The sequence below is a fragment of the Camellia sinensis genome, chromosome 1, assembly GCF_055761805.1.
Source record: "Camellia sinensis isolate YWXY chromosome 1, ASM5576180v1, whole genome shotgun sequence".
NCBI classification, from domain to species: domain Eukaryota; kingdom Viridiplantae; phylum Streptophyta; class Magnoliopsida; order Ericales; family Theaceae; genus Camellia; species Camellia sinensis.
Window position 1 is genome coordinate 37,095,312 of NC_138961.1, and position 17,422 is coordinate 37,112,733.

Consider the following 17,422-nt stretch of genomic DNA (forward strand, 5'->3'; position numbering starts at 1 on the left):
ATTTCAAAAAAAAAAAAATTAAAACTTGCATTCGTTTTCTCTACTCCAAAAAATCAGATAATACTTTTTATTAAAGTTGTAGATATCTATCTATATCTTATATATTATCTTATTTAAAATTTATAAATGCTGAGTTTTTTTTTTTAATAAAAAATTTAGAAAATTCAGATTGGGATATTGAAGCTCTCACAAGCCTTGGGTGTTAAAAACTCCTTTTTGCTTAATATATAGTATAGATATAGCCCATGCATAGTTACTGCAGTAGCATTTTTAATTTCTCCTATACACTATGATTAGTGATAAGATTGTTAAATTATTTTTATAAAAAATTTTGAAAAACATAATTTATATATTAAAAAAAGTTTTAAAACAAATATAAATATCTATAATTATCTCGTGCATAGCACGAGTGATAGGCTAGTATTATATAAGGAAAATGGAGATTCTAATCTACAAGCTTTGTAGAAGCTCCAAGTCCTAATCCTGATTTTCTAATTTTTGATTTAAAATTTTTTTTTTAGCATTTATTGTCTTCTCTCAACCCACAAACCTTTTTGACTTCTCTCATAATTACTGCAGCACCCTTTTTAATTTCTCTCATACACTATGATTACATAAAAAAATAAAGAATATAAGAATTTAGCTATGGAACTCAAAAAGATATAACAAAATCTAAATTGGAATTATGATTTAGTAATATAATTATCTATTTTTTTGATATATATCTATCAAAATTTTAAATCACTTAATGGAATTAATTAATCATTTTTCTAAAATTATTGATTTTTTAATTTATAAAATAGATTAAAAAAACTATTGACTGCCTTATTTATTTAATAACAAAAATATTTCATAATCTTTTCATCCTAATCTCTCTCACCGATTTCCAAAAAAAAATATATTAAAACTTCCTTCATTCTCCCTTCCCCAAAAATCAGATAATATTTTTCATGAAAATTGTAAATATCTATATCTTATATATTATATTATAACATAACCAAAAAAATAAAAAATAAAAATTAGATATACAAATAGATAAAATTAATAAATTTGATTTTAATTTATTTAGATAAATTTTTTTTTTGCATGTCAAAGTCTAATTTTAAGTTTTAAAAATCTTTAAAGTTTATCTAAACAAATCTAATTTGAAAATATCTCCCATCATTATACTTTAAATCAATAAAACTCACATGTCTATCACATATCTAACTCACATTATAACTTACCTAAATAATAATAATTAAAAACAAATGAAAACTACAGATAAATTAAATATTTTATCTTGCAATATACATGTATATTGCAAGATAAAAAGTTATAAATATAAAAGTCAACTTATAAATTTCATGTATATTACAAGACAAAATATTAAATTACTTCAAGATAATTATGATTTAGTAATATAATTATCTATTTTTCTAATCTATATATATCAAAATTTTAAATCACTTAATGAGAAAAATTAATCAATTTTCAAGTTTTATTTAAAGAATAATCTGATTAGTCATCCTAACTTCTAAACTTCGCGGGCACTGGCAGAGGAGCTAACGGATTGGGTTAGGTGAGGTTTAAGTTGTTGGAGGTAACATTCTCCAACTCTATAAATTTATTTATTTATTAATTTTATTTTTTTCCCTTTGTGATTCTCTTTCTTTATTGTTGGTTTGGTTTTGGTTTCGGTTTTAGTGAGATTTATGTGTTTGTTTACAAGTTTGCATGGTAGAGAAGAATTATTAGTGATTATGGTTGCAATCGAAATGTCTATATCCGTTCCATGCCAAGAATTTTGATCGGATTTTTTTCCTTCAATGAAGACCATAAAATTGAAGTAAAAAAAATGAGTATCAAATTTTTTATTGTCATTTTATTTTATAAAAAATGTGAAAATTTATTGAAAATTCAAGATTTTACTATAACATTAAATTTTTGTATAACTAGGTAAAATTTAAATTTTTTAAATATCATTATGTTCTTTATTTTTATACTCTTTCTATCTCATAAGACCATTATTGCTATTTGTTAGTTTGTTAATTACAGTTCAATTAATTGAAAATGAAAGCTTAATATAACTTTTTATATATATATTATAGTTAATTTGTTACAACTATAGTTGTATATAATAGCATTATATATAAGGATAATGTCTAAATATAATTTATATTTTTTTATATGATTAAAATAGTCCATCTTAATAGTATATAGAAGAACTAGATGGTTTCTTAATCTCTAAAAAACCCAATCTATTTTTTTTTTTACTTTTCAAGTTTTTAAATTGAAACAGCAATTGTTTCTGTCCATAAAAATAAATAAATAAATAAAAAAACTGATAAATACATATCAAAAAGCTAAAAAAAAAATTCTTTTTTTAAATAATTTTTTAATATGTAGGATATTTACAAATGGAAAATGTTTGACATCTCAAATTTTTTTTCATAATCCAACTTATAATGATATAGTCATAAGTGTCAATTTTTATACAGATATGAGAAGAGAATTAATTAAATTATACGTTTCAACAAACCACATACTCAAACTTTGACTATTCAAGAGGTTTCACTATAATTCCAATTAAGAGAATCTTCAACCCTTAATATATTTGTTTATCAAATTATAATTTGACAAAAATTTAAAAAGATGAAATGTTGAAAATTATGTTTTTTCCCATCAAAATTGGTGAAAAGAAATAAAAATTTCGGATAAGAATGAAAGTTCTTTTAAAAATTGATAAAAATTTAATGAAAAAGTTAGAGTAATTTATATCAAATAAAAAAATTTATTCAAATTTAAAATCAAATTAGATATAAAAAATTAAAAGAAAATGATGAAAGTTTGAAAATATTTTGAAACATTCTTATTCATAAAGACTAGAAATCCTTGTGTGTATTATACTCATATTGTATTTTTAGTTATTAAATTGAAATCAAAAGAAATGTAACTTGAATTATTGGATTAATAATAGAAACATCATATTAATTATTGTTAAATATCATTTCACTTCATATTTAATAATAAAATTATAAATTTGTTTTAATTATAATTTTTAAATTTGTATATTTTCATAATAAGAAGAGATATGTCATAACTCAGTTAATCTCATTTAATTGGTTTAACTTTTTTTTAATACAAAATATCAAAATTGCACTAAATATACACTACAAGAATTAACACTTTTGGCAACAAAAAAATTGGTCGCTAAAAGTCAATTTTTGGTCCGCAAAAGTTATCCGCGACCAATTTTTTTCGTCGCTAGTTTGGTCGCCAATTGAGGGTCGGCAAAAGTAATTCGCGACCAAAATTTTCGTTGGTCGGGAAAAGTTGGATTTGCCGACTAAATTTTTGGTCGCTAAATATATCATTACTGCGACTAATCTATTTTGTCACAAAAACATTTTGGTCACGAAAAGTCGCCTTTTGCCCACCAAATATCTTAGTCGCCAATTGTCACATTCCACGACCAATAATTTTGGTCGCCAATTAGCACATTCAACGACCAAATTTTTTTGTTGCCAATTGTGACAATTGACGACAAAAAATTTTGGTCGCCAATTGTGACATTTCGCGACCAATAATTTTGGTCACCAATAGTCTCATTCTGCGACCAAAATTTATTTGGTCGCCAATTGTGACATTTTGCGACCAAAAAACTTTGTCACCAATTGTGACATTCTGCGACCAAAATTTGTTTGGTCGCCAATTGTCACATTTCGTGACTAATCACTTGGTCGCCAATTGTGACATTCTGCGACCAAAATTTTTTTGGTCGCCAATTGTGACATTTCGCGACTAATCAATTGGTTGCCAAAACTATAAAAACAAAACCAAATTTTGGTCGCCAACATCCAACAAAATAAACCTGTAATTTATAATAATCCATCCAATTTATTCAATATAATCTGTAAAAAGAAGAAATCATTCAAACCAACAAATAAGTTGAATCATCAACATTCAACAAAATACATATATCAACCATTTCTGAACCTGTTTAATTAAAGTCAGCAACTATTATAAGTTTACATCCACAAATAATTCGAAACTACATATTTCATCTAGCATAAAATTTAAAACATAACAAGTACTTGTTATTATGTTTGAAATTTTTATCCATGTACATCAACCCAAAAAAATAACTATTAGTCTACCAAATATTTTCTATACACACCCATCAAAAAATATAACTAGTAGTGTATCCAAAAATATAACTACTAGTCTACCCTAATATTTTCCATATACATCTATACAAAAATATATAATCCTTCCAAAAATGCAAAAAGTGCCAATTTGTCCTGTACAATTTAGCTTTGTGCACGAGTTCATCCATCTGTACCAAAGAAAAAGATAAATAATGTCAGTTAAAATTGGACAAATAATGAAAAATGTCCATGAAAAGCAAAGGTCACATTAGCAAATTAAATGACTACCATTATCAAATTGTAAATAAAACAATAGCATTCTTATGTCTATAGAATAAATTGGATCAGCCACCATTCCAGATCCAATATAGTGCCACACAGCAGAAACCAAACACGGCAACTAAAATTGATCCATATTGTCAATAACTCCTATCTTCCTCAATGAACCTTTCATGTGAATTAAATTAAACTCCTATTTTGGCAACCTATATATCTAGATTGATAAATAATGAATGAACGGATGATGAACATGTTTCATTACATGGCAATATCGGAACTGATGCAAAGGGAGATGCCAATGCCGAAAGATCGGATAATGGGTGTGGCACTTGACTACCCAGAGGCTGTTCGATTGATTAACCAAACCAATTCACTCCTCAAAGGGGAGGTAGGCAATCTACTTGTAAAACGGAACTTTTTATACCTGCAAAAAAGTTAAGTTTGTGACTATTGGGTAGTTTTATTTCTAATCGTTTTTATTTAGAGATAAGTATTAGAAAAAGCAAATACTAATATATTACTTTATATTTATCATGCATGTATTGATCAGTGATATAAAAAAAAATGTTTAAAACAAGCAAATAATATATAACAGCTCTCTAATAAATTTGATACATCGATCATTAATTCTTTGTATTGATAGTTGACTGTCACCTATAAATACAAACTATGAATTGGTGTTGATAGTCACCACCATATATAGTTGACTATTAATTTATATTCTTTCTTCTGTAACGATGTCATTTGACATCACCACCTGAAGATCATATTCCATCAAAATAAATACAAACACTAACATTTTCATACAACAAAATGTATGGTGTTCTCAGTACTATATTATCTTGAATAAGGCCCACAATCCATGATGATGATTTGTGCACTTTTTCCTGGGTGAGTTTCTAATGTGTAGCATTTGAAATTTAGAAATTTCACAATATTTAAAAATCAAGAAGTTTCTCAATTTCTATACAATCCATGATGATCATTTGGGCCCTTATTCGATAAATTTGCATTTAAGGTTGTCCTCTCATTCATTTCATCCTATAAGGTTGCAAAAAACATAACTTAATATATACATTTCAATAACTCAACATTATAATGTGGAAATTTTAACTAATCTACAAGTTCAAATGGACATATAATTATTTGGTACATACTATCATTGCTTTCGTTGCCTCAGGGGTTCTAGTCTCCTTTGTATAACATACTTTAAACATGTGAGCACAAGTTGGAGAGTGTCCCAACTTATTTTTCTACAAAATAATATATTCCAAAATATAAATTATATCATTCTGTCACATTATGTATACCTTATCATATTAAATATACAACATGAAAAGATGAATTAACCTGCTCCTTTTGAATACGTGGAAAACTTTTTGTTCCAGTTGTATGATTATACTTTCGCTCTGCACGACTTACTTTGTTCTTATCACTTTGTGCCTAAAATTACAAATGCATAAATTAATGGTGTCCAAATTGCAGCAAGTAAAATAACATATAATGATCAGATCGAGTACAGGTAAAATAACAATTAATGTCTTTGTGAATGGAGTTAGATTTGAGTCCAACATTCTTTTGAATCTTTCTCCATTTTATTAACTACAAAACCATACCTTCTTAGGCATTGTCTCTCCTCAATCTAATACTGACTGAATACAGGTTACACTATACTATACTACTCTCTAATTCTGACTGAATACAAGTTGCTATCATTATGTAGTTGGGCAGCCGGTGAACAAAAAATCATGGTCCAGTTATTGTCACGATTTTATGTGTAAGGATAAAAATGGGATTTGACTTGAAGTGCAGGAGGTTGATTATCATGATTTCGTATGTAGGAACCAAAATGAGATTTGGTGCAAAGTGTAATTTACCCTAAAAACAGCCTAGAAGTGTTTCTCTAAAAATTGAGTGTTCTCAACCAAAACACACAAAAGCTTTCAAAATAATTGTTTTCCATGTTTGCCCCATTTTATCGTAGGTCATGTTTGTTTCAATGGAAAATGCACAGGATGAATCTCATTACATGAATGCCGTTAGAGGAAATATCTATCTACATGATTGTGATGTTGATACACCACTTGTTTTGTTGAATGATTTAAAAAGATGAAATGGCAGTCCCTGTATTCTAGATAAGTGCTCAAGTCACTCTCCCAAGTCTTGAGACCTTATAATAGACCTTGTCATTAAGAAAACACAGATAACAAGTACTGGCCAGAATTCATGATTCGTTCCTCACTAGGAGGAGGTCACAAGTTTGACGTTCCCTCCCCCTCCAATTGATACAAATTTTTGCAAAAAAAAAAATATGGATACCTAGGGGTAAGCCAAGCTTAAAACCCAAGTTCGAGCCCGGGATCAACTTCCCCTCCCCTTCCCCCGCCCCAAAAAAAAATGTACTCAACTATTTTCTTACATTCCCTTGTCACTCAAACAGAGGACACGCATTCCATTCCAAGATAGTCACCATATTCAAAGTTCCTTTTCCTACTTATTCTTATTGTCAGTGCCTTTTCAGAACACAAGTATAAAATCCAACTCATTAACTTACGAGGCACGATCATATAAATTCTCACCCCATCAAGCAGTATATTAGATGCTTTGAAGTCCCTGTAAATGACTTTCTTGTCTGATGTGTGCAAGCAAGCAAGGCCCCGTGCTGCACTAATGGCTATTTTGAGCCGTATGTCCCAAGAAAGTGGCTCAACAGCAGAACTCCCTGCACAACCGTTCAAAATCCAGCAATCAATTCAATGCAATATAACCATGGACAGCTAGTTTTTCTTTTCTTTTCTTTTCTTTTCTTTTGTTCTTTGCTAAAGTTCTTACGTCTGAAAAGATGGTTTTCCAAGCTTCCCTTCTGCATAAACTCGTATACAAGTAACAGCTCTTGATCCTCCCAACAGTACCCAAACAGCTTCACTAAGTTCGGATGAGAAAGCCTTCCCAGAAAATTCACTTCTGACTGAATTTTCCAACAAACAGACCATTAGATTCACTAAAATTGATTTTACTATGCAGATGAAGATCAAGGAAAATTTCTAAAACTGGTAGCCACTTAATAGATATTTCACGAGTCTACTACTATCTCCATGAACCATTAGGAACACTGATCCAAAAACAAAATATATTCTACATTTCCCTTAAAACTCCTATGTTGATTTCTAGGGCAATAAATCTCATTAAATCACTTACCAAAAAAGATCTCATTAACTTTCATCTAGAGTATAATTAATAAAAAATAAGAGGCCCCAAGTCACAGCCAAAGACTGTTAGGCCTAACACAAAACCGAAAAAATCATAGGTTTGGATACAAGCTGCAAGGTGAATATCAAGCCTGCATCATTGCAAGCTTAAAGGTTTAGAAACCTGCAAAAGAACCAAGAAAGAAGAAAGAAAGAGGGCATTGCTTTACATTCTTTTCGCACGGAAGGTGACCAGAAAATCTTCATTTTCTTAGTTTCATCTTCATTTTTCATTTATATTTATATCGGCCACTTGACTGCAAAAGGTAGAATTTTGTCACCTATAAATTGAATTAAAATATGGAACAGGAGAATACTAAATGACATTGTCAACAACTCGTGCAATGCTTGTTAGATGTAATTATTATATATTTACATTCTCATCCATTGATTTGTTATCATATCTAAGAAAATTTACTAAAAGATCTTTGGACAGAGCCACCAAGACTCGCAACAAAGCCAAGTAAATAATGGTGGACCAAGTGAAACCTTCCACAGACAAGTTAAAACAAACTAAAAGATGATATAGAAATAGACACAATGTCCATCAAACAATCTGGCCAAAAAATAAAATAAAAATCCTTCAATCAAGACATTTAATAAAGTAGAGACCTCAAATTGCTTTTACAATACAGTGACATTTACCTAAGCAATTTTTCTTATCATTAAAAAGGCATTTCCCATGTCACCACTTTAATGGCAAAAACAAATACAAAAGCTGCACACACAATCAATAACACATAATATAAAACATGCATAGATTCTTGGCTAGAATTGTGGGGTCAATTCTTTGAGGCAATTTATCGAACATGTACAGGACATTGGAGAAACCCCTCTACACATTGAAAAACCTATCATCAAGCAATCTATAAAAGCAAATACAACAAAATATAAAAGTGAATCACTCAATCTACCAGGTACATTGCATAAATACTGAATATAAAACCCAAAACCCAATTTTTTATCCCAAAAAAAGTATCGAATGCAGCTTTAAATATACACAAATAGCATGAAAATACAGACCAACAAAAAAAAATAATATGAAACAATGATGCGCCCTCAGATCTGATAGCTTCAAATAAATCATCAACGGTTTATACCCAGTGCCTATCATCAATTTCCCAATGAACAATTTCAGTACACAAACCCATTTTTTGCAAATGGATTGCCCTAAATCATGTATTCCTTTGTATATAGATGATGGGGAAGAACAGGGAAGTGGAGAAAGAGAAAGAGAAAGAGAGCCATACCTGCAAGAGGGTTCGACGTGCCTGACAACACCAGGAAGTTTGGGGAGCAAGACAGAAACAGGGGATTTGAGAGCAGAGGAAGGAGAAGAGAGGTTTTCGTCTTTGCAGAGGTAGCAAATGACATCGACCATGAGAGAGATTTGAGAGGCGGCTTGCCTAGGCAGAGGTCAGCTACCTCGTATACTAGCAAGCGAACTGCCATACAAAACTGAATATGGGGGTTTTTTGAGAGAGAGAAAGAGAAGATGTGGAGGAGGATTCTTAGGTAGAGAGAAAGAGAGAAAGAAAGGCTGAGACTTGGCAGTGAGGCTTGGTAGAGAGAGTGGGCACCGAAGGAGAGAAAGAAAATTCAAATCCCGCCCCCACTGAAAATCAAATTTCCCCCCAAACTTTTGGCGACCAAACGTCAAATTAGTCGCAAAAACAGGTTCTTTCGCCGACAAATTTTTTTAGTTGCAAAATCTTAATCAACGGCGACTAAAATATTAGTCGCTAAAAGTACTAATTTGGCGACTAATTTTTTTTGGTTGCTGAAAATAAGGTTTTCGCGACCAAATTTTTGGTCGCCAAAAAATATGTGACCTTTTGCGACCAAATTTGTAGTTGGTCGGCAAAAGTATACCACTTTTTGCAACCAACATATTTTTTGGTCGCCAAAATATAACCTACTGCAACCAAAAATATTTGGTTGCCAAAAATAATGATCATTTGCGACTAATTAAAATTTGGTCGCCAAATGTCATTTTTTTGCGACAAAAATTTTTTTGGTCGGCAAAAGTGGTCGCAAAATGTGTAAATTCTTGTAGTGATATATATATATATATATATATTTAATTTTTTTAAACTAATAATTTAAAAAGTTAACTTATAAATTTCATGTATATTGCAACATAAAATATTAAATTATTTCAAGATAATCATAATAATTTTAATTTAAAATTTATAAATACCCGTGCATAGCATGGTTCCCACTAGTACTTATTAGTGCAAGCAAAACTCACAAACTCTCTAGATGTGGCAATTGAGTTGCTCCTATCATGTTATTTTTAAAATATTATATCTTATTATTGTATATCACATTTTATGAATAAGAATAATGTCACGACCCCAAACCGCCCCTAGTAGTTTGGTGCCGTGATGGCCAGTAATCCGTAATTACCGAAGGCCAACTTTTCAAAACTTAACACAATCAGAGTATGAATATAGGGGGCTCACAAATGCGGAAGCAATAAATCAAATACAAGTGGTCCATAAGAGCTGTGCGTAGATCAAAGCAATGCCAAACATTCCAATTAACTTTACAACTTGGATACAACAGGATAAAAAAAAACATGTTACATCTTGATCAAAAGGCTTCTCGAGCCGACATATACAAAATACAGCTAATACAAGTCAAGAAGCATGATTTTCAAGATTTGCCGACATGCAAAGCAGACATCGCCGACGTAAATACAAGGTAAAGCCGACATAAGTACAAATCCAAAACAAGCATCCAAACGATCTAGGCGTCGCCGCCGTCCTGCTCATCACCTACATATATATAGAGGGGTGAGTACAAATACTCAGTGAATGGTACTAATAATAAAGGTTTTGCATGAATATAGCCGAGGTCCTTCAAAACGAAACACATCAAACTTTAGCAAGGTGAGGGATGAACTGTATTCATCAATCAAATATTACAAGTAACCAAAGATGTTCACTGACATAAGCAAAACAAGGGATGAACCGTATTCATCATTCAAGTATCATAACATCGGCGAAGCAAGGGATGAACCGTATTCATCATTCAAGTATCATATCATCATTCAAGTATCATAACATCGGCGAAGCAAGGGATAAACCGTATTCATCATTCAAGTACTATAACATCGGCGAAGCAAGGGATGAACCGTATTCATCATTCAAGTATCATAACATCGGCGAAGCAAGGGATGAACCGTATTCATCATTCAAGTATCGTATCATCATTCAAGTATCATAACATCGGCGAAGCAAGGGATGAACCGTATTCATCATTCAAGTATCATATCATCATTCAAGTATCATAACATCGGCGAAGCAAGGGATGAACCGTATTCATCATTCAGGTATCATAACATCGGCGAAGCAAGGGATGAACCGTATTCATCATTCAAGTATCATATCATCATTCAAGTATCATAACATCGGCGAAGCAAGGGATGAACCGTATTCATCATTCAAGTACTATAACATCGGCGAAGCAAGGGATGAACCGTATTCATCATTCAAGTATCATATCATCATTCAAGTATCAAGGGCTGTACGATCCGTAATCGTTTGGTCAAAAGTATTGCGAAAGTTTAAAGTCCTCCAATACAAGGGACTTGTGTTACTTAGGCCCGTAGCCCGATTTAACAAGGACCGTATCCTTTTATACTTAGTACTGCAAAAGTTTAGAGTCCTCCAGCACAAGGGACTTGTGTTACTTAGGCCCGTAGCCCGATTTAACAAGGACCGTATCCTTTACACATAGTGCTGGAAAGTTTAGAGTCCTCCAGCACAAGGGACTTTTCGAGGATAACAATCAAACAAGGCCATTTATTCATGCTTAGCAAATACCACGTCAAAACAAACAAAACAAGATTTATCAAAAGCAAGTGTAACATAGCTTTATTAGAAATACCACTCACCTAGTTCTTCAGGTGTAGACTCAAAGCAAATATCAAGGACCTACAATCACATGGCAAGTCACATTCTCAAAGCAAGCTCTATATATACATGCAAATGATCTCGGCATTCATGCCAGATCCAAGTCAAAGACAAAACAAAACAAGCTGGGAGCTTAATCACTGCTCCCGTTTCTCGAAAACACACTGGGTACCATCCAGGACTAAGCCGAGGTCCCGCTAAACGAAGTCAGGAAAAACCTGGGTTTTCCTTTGAAGAATATGAAGAACATGTTCATTTGAAAGATGGATGCAAGTTCACCACTTGTTACAAAAATCTGAGTTTTCATGCCAAGAGTTCAAAATATATGGACCTGGGTACCCATTAGAGAAAGTCATGCAAGAACAAACACAAAACATGATTTTCATTCCAAACTTTTCGATCAAAATGAGATTTTTTTCAAGAACACATGAAAAACCATTTTCTCTTTCCAAACAAACTTCAAAACGATGCATGACATGCAACACAAACTCGATCATGCAATGCAGCTAGGTAATCAGCAAGAACAACCAAAGGAGATCAAGATTCTAACCTCAAAACTCGGATCCAACGGTTCAAACCACGAAGATCAAGCTTGGAAGACTACTCTCACTCAAGAACTCTTCTCTAGAGCTTCTCTCTCTAAAACAAAGATTGAGACAAGAAAATGATTTGTTTCAAGGTCTGCCGGCTGCCTTAACAATCAGCTCGGACACGTGGCGTTATCGGATTGGTTCAGCTCCAAAAAGGTGATTGATAGACAAGACAAGTCTCTGACAAAGCTTATGCAGCAAGCTCGGGTAGGACACATCGGCAACAAGATGACATCGGCTCAAATCAAGGATCCAGCAACAGGATAACAAAACATCGGCTAGGGAGGAGGACACTTGACTAAGCTGTGCCACACCTTGGCCGGGGTGTGCCACATCTCGGCCTAGGCCATACCTGCCCAAGGACAAGGTTCACTAAGTGCGAAGCATCTCGGCAATGAATGCCCGAGGTGAAGATGGTTTGAACAAGATCTTAAAACAAGTCTAAGTACAAGGGTTCAAAGGCAGACTAAGCTCAAGATGACCTCGGCTACGCACACACCGAACAAGGGGCAAGATCGCGCAAGTAATTCTAACAAAACAAGGCAAACAAATCCTTCCAATTAATATAATAAAGCAAGACCATGCAAGAATGTATGCAAGTATGACAAGAATAAGGTGAGGGTCGTTACAAATAATTTGCTAGACTTATACGTTTTTTTTTTTTTTTTGTCTTTTTTTTTTTTGTTTTTAAAGAATAAAATCTTGAATATACATGCATCGAATTGCAACGATTTTGTGCAGATCATTAAACGTGCATTGAAGAGAATTATTGGCCAAATTGGTTTAGAAATTAATGCTGATCATGGGGTTTCAGCCTGCATGGCATTCATAAGAAGCTCTCATGAGCACATAACTTGGTGGCAAAGCCACCCGTGAATTCACCACTCATAACATAACCATGGTTTCTAATGAATTTAATTAATGTCATAATTACATGACCCTATTAGTCTGGGCACTAATAATTTTGAAAAAAATAAGTTCTGAATTATGAAGAGAAATCGGTAAAATCTTATTGTATATATCTCTTATTTTTTTAGAATTACTAATTTATATTTTTGTCCTATAATTCTTTATAATCCAGATATTTACTCTACGTTTGGATTGTGTGATTTGGAGAGAAAAGAAAAGAAATGGAGAGATATGTATTTTTTTACTTGTTTGGATAACTTAACTGGAGAGAAATAGGAAGAAATTGAGAGAAACTCATTTATCTTATAACCCTCATTTCTAATCTTCCCAAAAGTGGAGAGATTGAGAGAAAAAAAAAAAAAGCAATAGATTCTTATATTTTCATAATACCAATTTTGTCCCTATAAAAATAAAAGAAATAAAATGATTGACATTCATATCCTCAAGAGCTTTTCATATCCACCTATTGCAAACAGCGAGTTTCCTTTTTGTTTTCTCCTTTTTGACTTCTCACTTCTACAGTTTCAACTTCAATGACCACGTATACAAACCGTAAGTCTTCTTTTTATTTTCTCCTTCTTGACTTTTCCTTTTGTTTACTGTTTTAATATTGTAATTAGATAACACATAAAAATATTTGTGATTTGTCTAGCAAATAAAAAATTATAATTTGATTTTTTAATATGATTGAAGTTAGATAAATATAAACCCTCACAAAGAGAAAAATGTGATTATAATTAGTTGAATGATTCTTTTTTTTTTAATTGTAAAGAAAAACAATGATTTTAAATAATTGTAAAGAAAAACAATTATTTTTCATAAAAAAATAACCATTAAAATAGTAAATAAAAAAGATTATTTAGAACCATTGAACAAACTACAATCACATTTTTCTTTTTGTGAGTGTTTATGTTTATCTAACTTCAATCATATTAAAAAATAAAATTATAAACAAAATGAGATAACTTCAATCATACAAATCACAAATTTCTTAATGCTATCTAATCATCATCAATAATTAAAAAAATCAATCACAAATTAAGTCAATTGATAATTAAAAAACACAATAATTTATTTTTCAAAAAACATAATGAGTTAAAAAGATCAATTACAATTTTTTTTTGGGGTCAAAATACAATATAATCATCATCAATAATTGGTACATTATGTGACCCTAATGAGTACAATCCATTTTGTTTTTCAAAAACACAGTGAGTTAAAAATCAAATAACAAATTAAGTGCATTGATAGTTAAAAAAACACAATAATTTTTTTCTTCAAAAAACACAGTGAGTTAAAAAAATCAATTACAATTTTTTTTTTCAAAATACAATCTAATCCTTATCAATAATTGGTACTTTAAAAATCAAATCAGAAAAAAATCAAATCAAATCACAAATATTTTCATACTATCTAATTACAATCATGTTTTTTTTTCATAAATAATTATAAAGAAAAACCATTAAAACAATAAATAAAAGATTAAATCACATTAAAAAAAGAACTATTGAACAAACTATAATCACATCATATTTTTCCCATAACAAAATAAATCTATACTATATATTAAGCAAAATGGGATTTCTAACCCCCAAGGCCTGTGGGAGCTCCAATATGGCAATCCTAATTTTCTAATTTTTTTGTTTTTTTTTTAAAAATTAACCTCAGTATTTATTAACTTCTCTCAACCCACAAGACTTTTTGACTTCTCTCATAATTACTCATAACAAAATAAATAAATGAAAAAAAGAACCATTAACTAACTACAATCACATTAAAAAAGAAGAATCATTGAACTAACTACAGTCAATTTTTTTTCTTTGTGAGTGTTTATTTTTATCTAATTTCAGTCATATTAAAAATAAAATTAAAATAGTAAATAAAAAGATTAAATAACATTAAAAAAAAAATCCATTGAACTAACTACAACAATTATATTAAAAAAAAGAGCCATTGAACAAACTACAATCACATCACATTACAATCATATTTTTTTCTTTGTGAGTGTTTATGTTTAGGGTTTAGGGTTTAGTGTGCATTGGAGAAGTTAAAAGACTTGGAAGAATTTAATAAAAGTTAAGTTTTTTTTTTCAAAAAAAAAATCAAAAAAATTAAGAAATTAAGGTTCAGATATTGGAACTTCAACAAAACTTGTGGGTTAGAGACAGATATAAATAAACAGATAGATATAAATATAGATATAGATATTTGTTTTAAATTTTTTTTAATATACAAATTATTTGTTTTGGAAAAGGTACTGCAGTAATTATGAGAGAAGTTAATAAATGCTGATGTTAATTTTTTTTTTTAAAAATAAAAATTAAAAAAATTAAGATTAGCATATTGGAGCTCTTACAGGCCTTGGGGGTTAAAAATTCCCTTTTACTTAATATATAGTATAGATATGGAATCTATACTATATATTAAGCAAAAGGGGGTTTTTAACCCCCAAGGCTTGTGGGAGCTCCAATATGCTAATCCTAATTTTCTAATTTTTTGTTTTTTTTTTTAAAAAAAAAATTAACCTCAGCATTCATTAATTTCTCTCAACCCACAAGGCTTTTTGACTTCTCTCATAATCTATACTATATATTAAGCAAAAGAGGGTTTTAACCCCCAAAGCTTGTGGGAGTTCCAATATGCTAATCCTAATTTTCTAATTTTTTTTTAAAAAAAAAAAAATTAACCTCAGCATTTATTAATTTCTCTCAACCCACAAGGCTTTTTGACTTCTCTCATAATTGCTGCAGTACCTTTTCCAAAATAAATAATTTGTATATTAAAAACAATTTAAAACAAATATAAATATCTATATCTATATCTATCTATTTATTTATATCTATCTCTAACCTACAAGTTTTGTGGGAGTTTCAATATTTGAATCTTAATTTCTTAATTTTTTTGATTTTTTTTAAAAAAAACTTAGCAATTATTAAATTCTTCCAAAATCTTTTTAACTTCTTCAACACACACACTCTTTTCAACTTTTCACATATCTATTGCAAAACAGTGAGTCTCTTTTTTGTTTTCTCCTTCTTGACTTCTTACTTCTACACTTTCAACTTCAGTGACCACGTATGCAAACAGTAAGTCTTCTTTTTGTTTTCTCCTTATTGACTTTTCCTTTTGTTTACTCTTTTAATGTTGTAGTTAGATAGCGCATAAAAATATTTTGTGATTTTTCTAGCGAATAAAAAAATTATAATTTGATTTTTTAATATGATTGAAGTTAGATAAATATAAACCCTCACAAAGAGAAAAATGTGATTTTAATTAGTTGAATGATTCTCTTTTTTTTAAATGTGATTGTAGTTAGTTTAGTAGTTCTTTTTTTTTCATTTGTTTATTTTATTATGGGAAAAATGTGATGCGATTATAGTTTGTTCAATGGCTCTTTTTTTTAATATGATTGTTGTAGTTAGTTCAATGATTTTTTTTTAATGTTATTTAATCTTTTTATTTACTATTTTAATTTTATTTTTAATATGATTGAATTTAAATAAACATAAACACTCACAAAGAAAAAAATGTGATTGTAATGTGATGTGATTGTAGTTTGTTCAATGGTTCTTTTTTTTAATATAATTGTTGTACTTAGTTCAATGATTTTTTTTTAATGTTATTTAATCTTTTTATTTACTATTTTAATTTTATTTTTAATATGATTAAAGTTAGATAAACATAAACACTCACGAAGAAAAAAGATTGATTGTAGTTAGTTCAATGGTTCTATTTTTTTAATGTGATTGTAGTTAGTCAATGGTTCTTTTTTTTATTATTTATTTTTTTGTTATGAAAAAAATGTGATGTAATTGTAGTTTGTTCAATTGTTCTTTTTTTTTAATGTGATTTAATATTTTATTTACTGCTTTAATGGTTTTTCTTTACAATTATTTATGAAAAAAATATTTGTGATTTGATTTGATTTTTTTCTGATATGATTTTTAAAGTACCAATTATTGATAATGATTAGATTGTATTTTGAAAAAAAAAATTGTAATTGATTTTTTTAACTCACTGTATTTTCTGAAAAAAAATTATTGTGTTTTTTTAACTATCAATTCACCTAATTTGTGATTTGATTTTTAACTCATTGTGTTTTTTGAAAAACAAAATAGATTGTACTCATTAGGGTCACATAATATACCAATTATTGATGATTAGATTGTATTTTGACTAAAAAAAAAATCGTAATTGATTTTTTTAACTCACTATGTTTTTTGAAAATAAATTTTTGTGTTTTTTAATTATCAATTGACTTAATTTGTGATTGATTTTTTTAATTATTGATGATAATTAGATAGCATTAAAAAAATTGTGATTTGTATGATTGAAGTTATCTCATT

At 29.8% G+C, this 17,422-nt stretch overlaps 1 long non-coding RNA gene across 1 annotated transcript; it reads right to left on the reverse strand.

Moving 5' to 3' along the window:
- Positions 1-3,960: 3,960 nt before the first annotated feature.
- On the reverse strand, positions 3,961-5,102 carry LOC145789644 (uncharacterized). Its single transcript, XR_014327788.1, has 2 exons — positions 4,672-5,102; positions 3,961-4,318 (listed from the first exon to the last, which is right to left on the reverse strand). It is a non-coding gene; the product is annotated as an uncharacterized LOC145789644 (long non-coding RNA).
- Positions 5,103-17,422: the final 12,320 nt, after the last annotated feature.